A 10,720-nucleotide genomic window follows, 5' to 3' on the forward strand; every position below is an offset into this window, starting at 1 on the left:
GTACAGCAACATCGTCACTGGTTTCAGAACCACCGACCATCCATGTCTCCACTTTAAAGTCGTTTGCAAACACGACATGAAGTCCTGTGACATTGATCACAAGTCGTGGGAGTCAGTTGCCAGTGATCGCCAGAGCTGGCGGACAGCCATAAATGCGGAGCTAAAGTGTGGTGAGTCGAAGAAACTTAGCAGTTGGCAGGAAAAAAGACAGAGGCTCAAGGGGAGAGACAACTGTGTAACAGCCCCGACAACCAATTTTACCTGCAGCACCTGTGGAAGAGTCTGTCACTCTAGAATTTGCCTTTATAGCCACTCCAGGTGCTGCTTCACAAACCACTGACAAGCTCCAGGCGCTTACCCATTGTCTCTCGAGACAAGGAGGCCAAAGAAGAAGAAAAGAAGTCTCCTGTTCTGTGTGGATTCATTCTGTATCTATCAGACTCTAGGACTGTGAGTGTGACATCCATTCTGTATCTGTCAGACTCTGGTACTGTGAGTGTGACATCCATTCTGTATCTGTCAGTCTCTGGTACTGTGAGTATGAGGAGATGAGGTGGAGTGTTGTGGCAAGGATGATGGAAAAGAGCATTGGTGCGATGACCCAGCCTTGCTCGACCCCAGTTTGCATTGGGATTGGGTCAGTGGTAGGTCCGTTGGGAAGGATTACAGCTTGCATGTCATCATGCAGTCATCAGAGGATGATGATGAATTTCTCTGGGCAGCCAAATTTGAGGACGTTCCATAATCCCTCCTGGTTGGTAGAGTCGAAGGCCTTTGTCAGGTCAGAGAAAACCAGGTATAAAGGTTGCTGCTGCTCCCTACATTTTCTTGGAGTTGTCTTGCTGTGAAGATCATGTCCATTATGCTACTTGATGGACAGAATCCACATTGTGATTCCCGTAGGAGCACTTCAGCCACGGGGAGGAGGCAGTTGAGAAGGACTCTTGTGATGACCTTCCCTGTGGTGGACAGCAGGGATACCCCTCTGTAGTTACCACAGTCAGTCTTGTCACCTTCTTTAAAGATGATCACTATTACAGTGTCTCGGAGATCCCCTGTTATACTCTCCTCCTTCCAAATGAGGGAAATGAGACCGCGTATTTGTGTCAAGAGTGCTTCTCTGCCAGATTTGAGAATTTTGATGGGAATTCCATCTATGCCAGCGGCCTTATTGTTTTTTCGCTGTCAGATGTCCTTTTCAATCTCTGTCAGCCTGGGATTGTGCTGACAGCACGGTGGGTAGCATGCTGTGGAATGCGGTCAAGGGCACTTGCATCAAGGACTGAGTTGCGATTGAGGAGATCTTCAAAGTGCTACTTCCAACGAGTGCTGATTGCCTCTCTGACCTTGATCAGTGTCACTCCATTCTTTACTCTCAGTAGGGTAGGTCCTTGGTAATTTGGGCCATAAATGGTCTTGACTGTGCTGAAGAATCCACACATGTCGTGGCTGTCAGCACGTTTTTGTTGTTCCAGTGTTCTTTCAGCCCATCAGCTGTTCTTTAGGTCGCATGTGTAGATCTACTCTACAGGACGAGTGGGAAACTATTTAACCTATGTTGCCTCCAGTCCAGATGTAAGGCCACTCCAACCTCTGTCATCAAGCTGCAGTATGCTGACGACGCCTGCGTATGCGCACACTCAGAGGCCAAGCGTCAAACCCTGATCAATGCATTCACGGAGGTGTATGAAATAATTGGCCTTAAGCAAAACATCCAGAAGACAGAGGTCCTCTACCAGCCTGCTCCCCGACACTGCCCCTCGACTATCAAGATCCACGGTGAACCAGTGGGCAATGTGGATCACTGCTCATACCTTGGGAACCTCCTGTCACCAAGGGCAGATATCGACAATGACACTCAGCATCACGTCTACTGTGTCAGCATAGCATTCAGTCCTCTGAGGAAAAGAATGTTTGATGACAAAGAACTTAAATCAGACACCAAGCTCATGGTTGACATGGCTGCAGTGTTACCTGCCCTCCTGTATGTGTCAGAAACATGGATACTGTACAGCAGACATCTCAAAGCCCTGGAGAGATATCACCGGTGGTGATTCCGCAAGATCCTGCAAATTCAGTTGCAGGACAGGCGCTGCAATATCAGTGTCCTCTCTCAGGCCAACATCCCCAGTATCGAGACACTGGTCATGGCTAGTCAGTTATGTTGGACGGGCCACATCATCCCCATGCCTGACGCCAGAGTCCCAAAACAAGCTTTCTACTCTGAACTCCATCAGGGCAAGAAGCTACCAGGAGGGCAGAGGAAACATTACAAGAATTTCCTTCAAGACATCCTGAAAAGCCCTGACATCTGCACTGATTCATGGGCATCTCTTGCCTGAGACCACCCAAAATGGAGAAGAAGCATCCGCGAAGGTGCCAGCCAGTTTGAAATTCGTCGACATGCCCAGGAAGCAACCAAATGCAAAGAGTGGAAGGAGTATTTGGAAATTGGAGAATCCCATTCACCCACCTCACCAAGCACCATCTGCCCCACCTGTGGCCGAGTGTGTGGATGAAGAATTGGACTATTCACTTGCCTAATGAACCACAACCCTGGAGTGGAAGAAAGTCATCCTCATTCCTGAGGGAGTTCCGAAGAAGAAGTTTAGTGTGACATCCATTCTGCATCTGTCAGTCTCTGGTATTGAATATGAGTGTGGGATTCATTCAGTATCTGTCGGTCCCTTGTACTGTGTTTGAGTGCAGTTTTCAGGCTGTATCTATGAGTATCTTGTGTGTGAGTCTTGTATTCATCTGCATCTTTCAACCTCGAACACATTATTTGAGTTTTGCAGTTATTCTGAACTGACCCTTGGTAATGTATGTGTGTTTGAGGGTGATTGTTTACCTGTTAATCTGTTGTCCTGTACATGAGCGTGAGATTCATTCTGTATAACTCTATCTCTGTTCTTGTTGTGTGTGTGTGATTCATTCTGTATAACTCTATCTCTGTTCTTGTTGTGTGTGTGTGTGATTCATTCTTTATGCTCCATCTCTGGTATCACATTTATGTGTGGTATCAATTCCATTTCTGTCATTTCTGGTACTGTATGTGAGTGTTTACTTCATTCTGTAACTGTCAGTCTCTGGCACTGTCTGCATGTTCTGGATCCATTTTGTAACTATCAGTCTCTCGCAGAGTGTGAATGTGGAATTAATTCTCTCCATCTCTAGTGTCATGTGTAAATTTGGAGTTCATTCTGAATTGGTCATTGGTACTGGATCTGCCATTCTCTAGTACAGTTTGTAAATGTGGGATTCGTTCTGTACCTGTCACTCACTGGTACTTTGTGAAAGTGTGCAATACATTCTGTATCTGTCGGCCTCTGGTAGTGTGTGTGATTGTGGGATGAATCAATTAGCAGTCAGTGGTGCTCGATGTGAATGTGGAAATCATTCTGTAACTCAGTCTGATATTGTTCTGTGAGGGTGGGAATCACATGTATCTTTCAATCCCTGGTGCTGTGTGTGAGCATGGGATTCATTCTGTACCTGTCAGTCATACTGTATGTATCTGTGGGATTTATTCTGTACCTTTCAGTCTCTGGTATTTTGTACGAAAGTGGGATTAATTCTGGATCCACTGCCACACACTGGTTGAGTGTGTGTGTGTGTGTGTGTGTAAGAAGATAAAAGATACAAAATAGGAGCAGGAGATGGCCATTTGGCACATCGAGCCTGCTCCGCCATTCAGTAAGATCGGGGTTGTTCTGATTGTGGCCTTGACTCCACTTTCCTGCCTGCGCCCATGACCATTGACTCCCTTGTAGATCAAAAATCTGTCTATCACAGCCTTGAATATATTCAATGACCCAGCCTCCACAGTCCTCTGGAGAACAGAATTCCAAAGATGAACAACCCTCTGAGCGAAGAAATTCCTCCTCATCTCCTTCTTGAATGGGAGGCCACTTATCTTGAAATTGTGGTCCCTAATTCTACATTCCCCCACAAGGAGAAACATCCTCTCAGCATCTACCTGTCCAGCCCACTGAGAATCTTATAGGTTTCAATAAGATCACCTTTCAATCTTCTAAACTCCAGTGAGTATAGGCCCAACCTGCTCAACTTTTTCTCATAAGACAATCCAACTTCCCAAGTATCAGCCGAGTGAACCTTCTCTGAACTGATTCCAATGCAAGTATAGCCCTCCTTAAGTAAGGAGACCACAACTGTGTGGAGTACTTTAGTTGGGATGTCACTAATGCCCTGTACAGTTACAGCAAATCTTCCCTACTTTTAAACTCCATTCCCCTCTCTAAAAATGCCAACATTCCAGTTGCCTTCCTCATTACTTGCTATAGCTGCATGCTAACTTTTTTGTAATTCATGTACCTGGACACACAGATTCCTTGGTAATATTCTGTTTTTCTATTCTTCCTGCCAAAGTAGACAATCTTACATTTTCCCATATTATACTCCATCTGCTAAACTTTTGCCCACTTATTTAACCTATCTATATCTCTTTGCAGACACTTTGTGTCCTTCTCACAACTTGCTTTCCTACCTATCGTTGTACCATCCATAAATTTGGATTTACACTCGGTCCCTTCATGCAAGTTATTAATAAAGACCATAAAGATTGAGGCACCAGCACTGATCTCTGTGGCACTCCATTAGTTACAGTTTGCCAATTTGAAAATTCCCCAATTATCCCCACTCTGTTTCTTGTGAGTTAGCCAATACTATATCCATGTGCGTGCAGTTTTCAGATTGTGTCTATCAGTGTCTGTTACTCTGAGTTTTGGACTCTTTCTCAATCTCTCAGTGCTACTATTTGTGTGTTAGGTTGCTTTAGATGACTCAGGCTGAGGTACTGTCAGTGAGTGCAGTAATCAACCTATACCTTTCAGCATCTGGCACCGAGCATGGGTTTCAAAATCACTCTCTAACTGTCAGTGTCTGGTACTCTGTGTGATTGTGGGATTCATTATATAACCTTCCGTCACTGGGACTGGTGCAAGTCTGGATTTATTCTACATAAAAATTCAGCACAGCAACAGGCCACTGATGTGGTAGGTTTTAAGCAGACAGGTAGATACATAAATCCTGTTTGAGGTTTTGCCCAGTATTAAATAGTATCTGTCACTGTGAACACAATAGTGAAATATAATGTATCCTACAATCTGATACAGGATTGATGTGCAAGTGTAACTCAGGCTGTACTCATCAATTTGATCAGTGCCATTCAGTCTAACTCTGAGTGAGTATCTTGGACTTGCATGTAAAATGAGCTCAGTCTGGAATTGTACAGTATCTTCCATCTGACACTATATGAGGTTTCAGGACTGGTATGTAATTTATAGCTCAAACTATACTAATCAAATTTATATTGTATCTTTTAGTTTCACAATCCGGATGAGTTTTAAAGTGGAATCTGAGTTTGTACCTCTGCAATCTGATTATGCACTTGAGATTTGTATCTAATGTATATGTCTGGACACATTATGGGAATTAATACTGATAATAAAGTCAAAACCCGTGTAAATATTAGGCTGGTATTTAACTTGAATCTCGGAGCACTTCATTGAGGTTATTTCTGTAACTTTGAAACAGCAACCATGTGTCAGTTCTATGTGCATTTAATTTGTAACTGAGGTTGCTCTATTGTGGGATTGACACACTGATAATTTGATAGTGGGTGAGAATTTGGAATGTGATTTGTGTATCTACCTGTCAGTGATACTGAGTTGGGGTGACATTAAAACAACGTGCGTCTCTCCTGCTCCATTTGATTGATGGATTGAAAATGTGTCTCTGGAACTATTTCTGCTGTCTGAGACTGTGGAACTGATGACCTGTCTGTGTCTCTGTGCTCTGTGAGTGATACTGTCCGGACTGTGTGTGAGAAGGAGCTGGTGACACTCTTCCATGTAACTTGGTGGAGGAAACATCACATTTATTTTGGTTCATTCAATTATTTGTCTGTTTAAACAAAAGAATGTTTATAATTCAAATACTGGTGAGACAGAAGATACAGGATTTTAATGAATTTAATCTCTCATAATAATTATAAACGCCCACAAAGGAAGCCCAGCCAGACAAATATTATCATTGTTTGACTGCACTGCAGTAACAGATTCTTCCCATTCTGTCTCCATCCCCTTGTCCACACACAACCCGAGAATGGCCTCTCCCTTCCCCCACTCACTCCATGTTCCGGGACCAGTTCCTGCTCCACTCCGCCTCAAACAAACAGCCCCCGCCTCCCCCTGAACTTGCCCCGGACTCGATGCTGATCTCTGAGTCTATCTGCGGACACGCTCCCATAGCGATGTGCTGCTGGAAGGAGGCTGCTGTTTGCTCCCTTCCACCGGGACCGGGATCTCTCCATTGGCGGCTGTTTTAAACCATCTTCTTCCGCTCACAGGCAGTGCTGGGCGAGGGGAGCGCAGGCGCAGATTTCTGCAACAATTCCGCAAGCAGAAACATGGAAAAATTCCGGCACAGAATGAGGCCATTCGGCCAATCATGTCCGTGCCAGCGCAAAGAGAGCGATCCAGCCTGTTCCCACAGTTTCTTGTTATTGGACAGTGAAGTGTGGGAACAGAAGCGGACAGTCAGGATGTGGGGAGTTACACAAAGAGAATCTATTATAGGCACCAGGTGAGAAGTGTGAAGGACACATTTTAAACAGTGGCTGTTTGGTTTCACTTGAACGGTTAGACCATGGGAGCGGGAACTGGAAATCTGACCTGTGTAAAAGTCCCTGTTCCGTCGGTCAGTCCCATTCATGGCCCAGTGGATTGTTTCTGGATGTCATTTAATTGTTGTAAAATGGCCAAAGCCCCTGGTATGCAGTAGCTGGGGGCTGCAGGACTGCAGTAGAATCAGACACTGACTCTGTTTGTGTTGCTGGGTTTCCTTTGTGATTGTTCATAATGATTATTAATTGAAAAATTGTTTTGGTCACTTTTGTATCTTCTACCACATCTCTTCCTGAATTATAATAAATACATTTCCTTTCTACAGGCAAATACTTGATGGAAGCAGAATAAATGTCGTGATTCCTCGACACGAGGAAGTGCAGCCAGCTCCTCACACACAGTAAGTACAGTATCACTCACAGAGAGCAGAGACATCAGTTCCACAATCACCGCCAGCAGAAGTAGTCAGACCGGCACTGATCCCCAGTTCCAGAGACCAACAGTCAATGCAACAGTCACACAGAGCAGGAAAGATTGAACTTGTTTCCATTTCACCACAACTCAGTCCCACTGACACGTAGGTACATCAATCCCAGTCCAAAATCACACCCACTATCAGATTGCAAGGCACTGTGTCACTCTCACAAGAGAGCAGCCTGAACTACAAATTCAATGTCAGATGGAACAGACAAACAGTACCTGATTGTAAAATACAGAATTAATCTCAATAATGTACCCAGACTGCAGACTGAGCTACATGTTACACACCACTCCACAAATCTCACAAATAGTCAGAGTGGAAGACACATTATTAATTCCATTTCTGCAAACTGAATGAACCTGACCATTACATACCAGGACATAAAACATATTGTAAGATGAAAGGACACAGACCTGAAATGTTAATTCTGTTTCTCTCTCCACATACGCTGCCTGAACTGTTGAGTATTTTGAGCATTTTTGTTTTTTTTAATTTCATATTTCCAGAATCTGCAGAATTTTGCTTTTATTTTAGAGTTAAAGAAACATTGCATTGTGAGGTGAGAGTGACTGCCCTTGACATCAAGGCAACCTTTGACCATTAATGGCACCAAGGAGCCCCAGCAAAACTAGTGTAAATGGGAATCATGGCAAAACCCTCTGCTGTTTGGAGTCATACCTAGCACTAAGGAAGATGGCTGTGGTTGTTCAGGTCAATCATCTCAGTCTCAGGACATTATAGCTGGAATTCCTTAGGCTCGTGTTTTAGGCCCAACCATCTTCAGCTGCTTCATCAATGACCTTCCCTCCATCACAAGGCCGAAAGTGGGGATGTTCACTGATGATTGCGCAATGTTCAGCACCATTCATGACTCCTCAGCTCCTGAAGCAGCCCGTGCCCAGATGCAGCAAGACCTGGACAACATCCAGGCTTAGGCTGATAAGTGGCAAGTAACATTCGCGTCAGATAAGTGCCAGGCAATGACCATCTCAAACAAGAGAGAATCTAATCATCACCTCTTGATGTTCAGTGGCATTACCATCACTGAATCCCCCACCATCAACATTTGGGGCGGGGGGTGTTGGGGGGAGGGGGTTACCATTGACCATAAACTGAACTGGACCAGCCACATAAATGCCGTGGCTACAAGAGTAGGTCAGAAGCTAGGAACTCTGTGGTGAGTAACTTACCTCCTGTCTCCCCAAACCTATCCACCATTCACAAGACACAATGCAGGAGTATGATGGAATACTCTCCACTTGCCTGGATGAGTGCAGCTCCAACAACACTCAAGTAGCCTGCTTGATTGCCCCCAAGCACCACCTTCAACAATCACCCCATTCACCACTGATGCACAGTGGCAGCAGTGCGTACCATCTACAAGGTGCACTGCAGCAACACACGAAAGCTCCTTTGACAGTACCTTCCAAACCTGGAACTTCGACTACTGAGGAGGACAAGGGCAGCAGTTGCAAGGGAACACGACCGCTTGCAAATTCCCCTCCAATTCACAGATCATCCTGACTTGGAACAATATCGCCATTCCTTCATTGTCGCTGGGTAAAAATCCTGGAACTCCCTTCCAAACAGCACTGTTGGTGTTCCTACATCTCAAGAACTGCAGCGGCTCAAGAAGGCAGCTCACCACCACTTTGTCAAGGGCAATTTGGATTGGGCAATAAATTCTGGCATAGCCAGTGATGCCTACATCACACTAACAAATGAAAAAAGTGAGGAAATAGTGAAGGGCTTTTATAGAGTACATGGGGACATGCTTCCACTTGTGGTGGCATCTGAAACAAGAGCCAAAATATAAAATCGTCATTCATAAAACCAATGATGAATTCATGAAAAATGTATTTACGCAGTGAATGGTTCGAATCTGGAATTTGTTATCACAGGGAGAGGTTGGGGTGAATAGTATCGATGCACTGAAGGGGAGGTGGAACAAATGAACAAATGTATGTGGAGAAAGGAATCGAGGGATATACATATCGGGCTTCAGTTAAAAAAATTTTTTGCATGTGAAGCAGGATGGCTGGAAATATATGTAGAGCATAGAGCAGTTGGGACGATCCCAGTGCAGTGTATTGTCTGGATGGATCTGCCCATAACACTTGCGATGCAGGAGCTGGGAGCTTCAGTACTTCAGTGGAGGCAGATAATGACACCGGTTTTTATTTGTGGATGTTCTTAATGATTATTGATTGAGAAATTAAATTGACCTCTTTGATATTATGCACCGCATCTGTTCCTGAGTTATCAGATATATTTTTTTCTTCATACAGGCAAATACTTGAAGATATTGTGCTGAATGTGATGGTTGCTGCACTCGAGGCACAAGGAACAGTGCAGCCAGCTCCACTCACACACAGTAGGTACATTATCACTCAGAGTGCAGAGGTACAGATAGTTCATCAGTTCCCTGGTCTCAGTCTGCAGAAATAGTCAGGCTCACATTGATCCCAAGTTCCAGAAACACATTTTCAATCCAACAACCAAACAAAGCAGGAGAGAAATAAGTTTTTTCCATTTCACCCCGATTGAGTCCCACTGACAGTCAGATACTTCAATCCCAGGTCAAAATCACACCCACTAGCAGATTGAAATGCAATGTGTCAATCTAACAAAGAACAGTACAGCACAGGAACAGGCCATTCGGCCCTCCAAGCCTGCGCCGATCTTGATGCCTGCCTTAACTAAAACTTTCTGCACGTCCGGGGTCCGTATCCCTCTACTCCCATCCTATTCATGTATTTGTCAAGATGCCTCTTAAACGTCGCTATCGTACCTGCTTCCACCACTTCCCCCGGCTGCAAGTTCCAGGCACTCACCACCCTCTGTGTAAAGAACTTGCCTCGCACATCCCTCTAAACTTTGCCCCTCGCACTTTAAACCTATGTCCCCTAGTAACTGACTCTTCCACCCAGGGAGAAAGATTCTGACTATCCACTCTGTCCATGCCGCTCATATCTTTGTCAACCTCTATCATGTCGCCCCTCCACCTCCGTCGTTCCAGTGAAAACAATCCGAGTTTATCCAACCTCTCCTCATAGCTAATGCCCTCCAGACCAGGCAACATCCTGGTAAACCTCTTCTGTACCCTCTCCAAAGCCTCCACGTCCTTCTGGTTGTGTCGCGACCAGAATTGCATGCAATATTCTAAGTGTGGCCTAACTAAAGTTCTGTACAGCTGCAGCATGACTTGCCTATTTTTATACTCTATGCCCCGACCGATGAAGGAAAGCATGCCATATGTTCTTGACTACCTTATCCACCTGCGTTGCCACTTTCAGTGACATGTGGACCTGTACACCCAGATCTCTCTGCCTGTCAAATTTAATGCAGACTGAGCTAGCAATTAAATATCAGATAGAATTGGCACACGCTACTGATTGAATGGCACAGAATCTAACTGAGTGATGTACCCTGAGATTTAAATTAAATATCATACCCAAAGCTCACACCCATTCATTATAAAGGATGTTTAAACATCCCCATAGTGTACCCTGAAATACAAGTTGCATACAAGTACAACATTCATTGCAGTGAATGTTTCAAAGTTGCTGATAGATATTGTAAGCTGAGACAC

This window comes from Heterodontus francisci, unplaced genomic scaffold (assembly GCF_036365525.1).
Source record: "Heterodontus francisci isolate sHetFra1 unplaced genomic scaffold, sHetFra1.hap1 HAP1_SCAFFOLD_330, whole genome shotgun sequence".
Lineage (NCBI taxonomy): Eukaryota > Metazoa > Chordata > Chondrichthyes > Heterodontiformes > Heterodontidae > Heterodontus > Heterodontus francisci.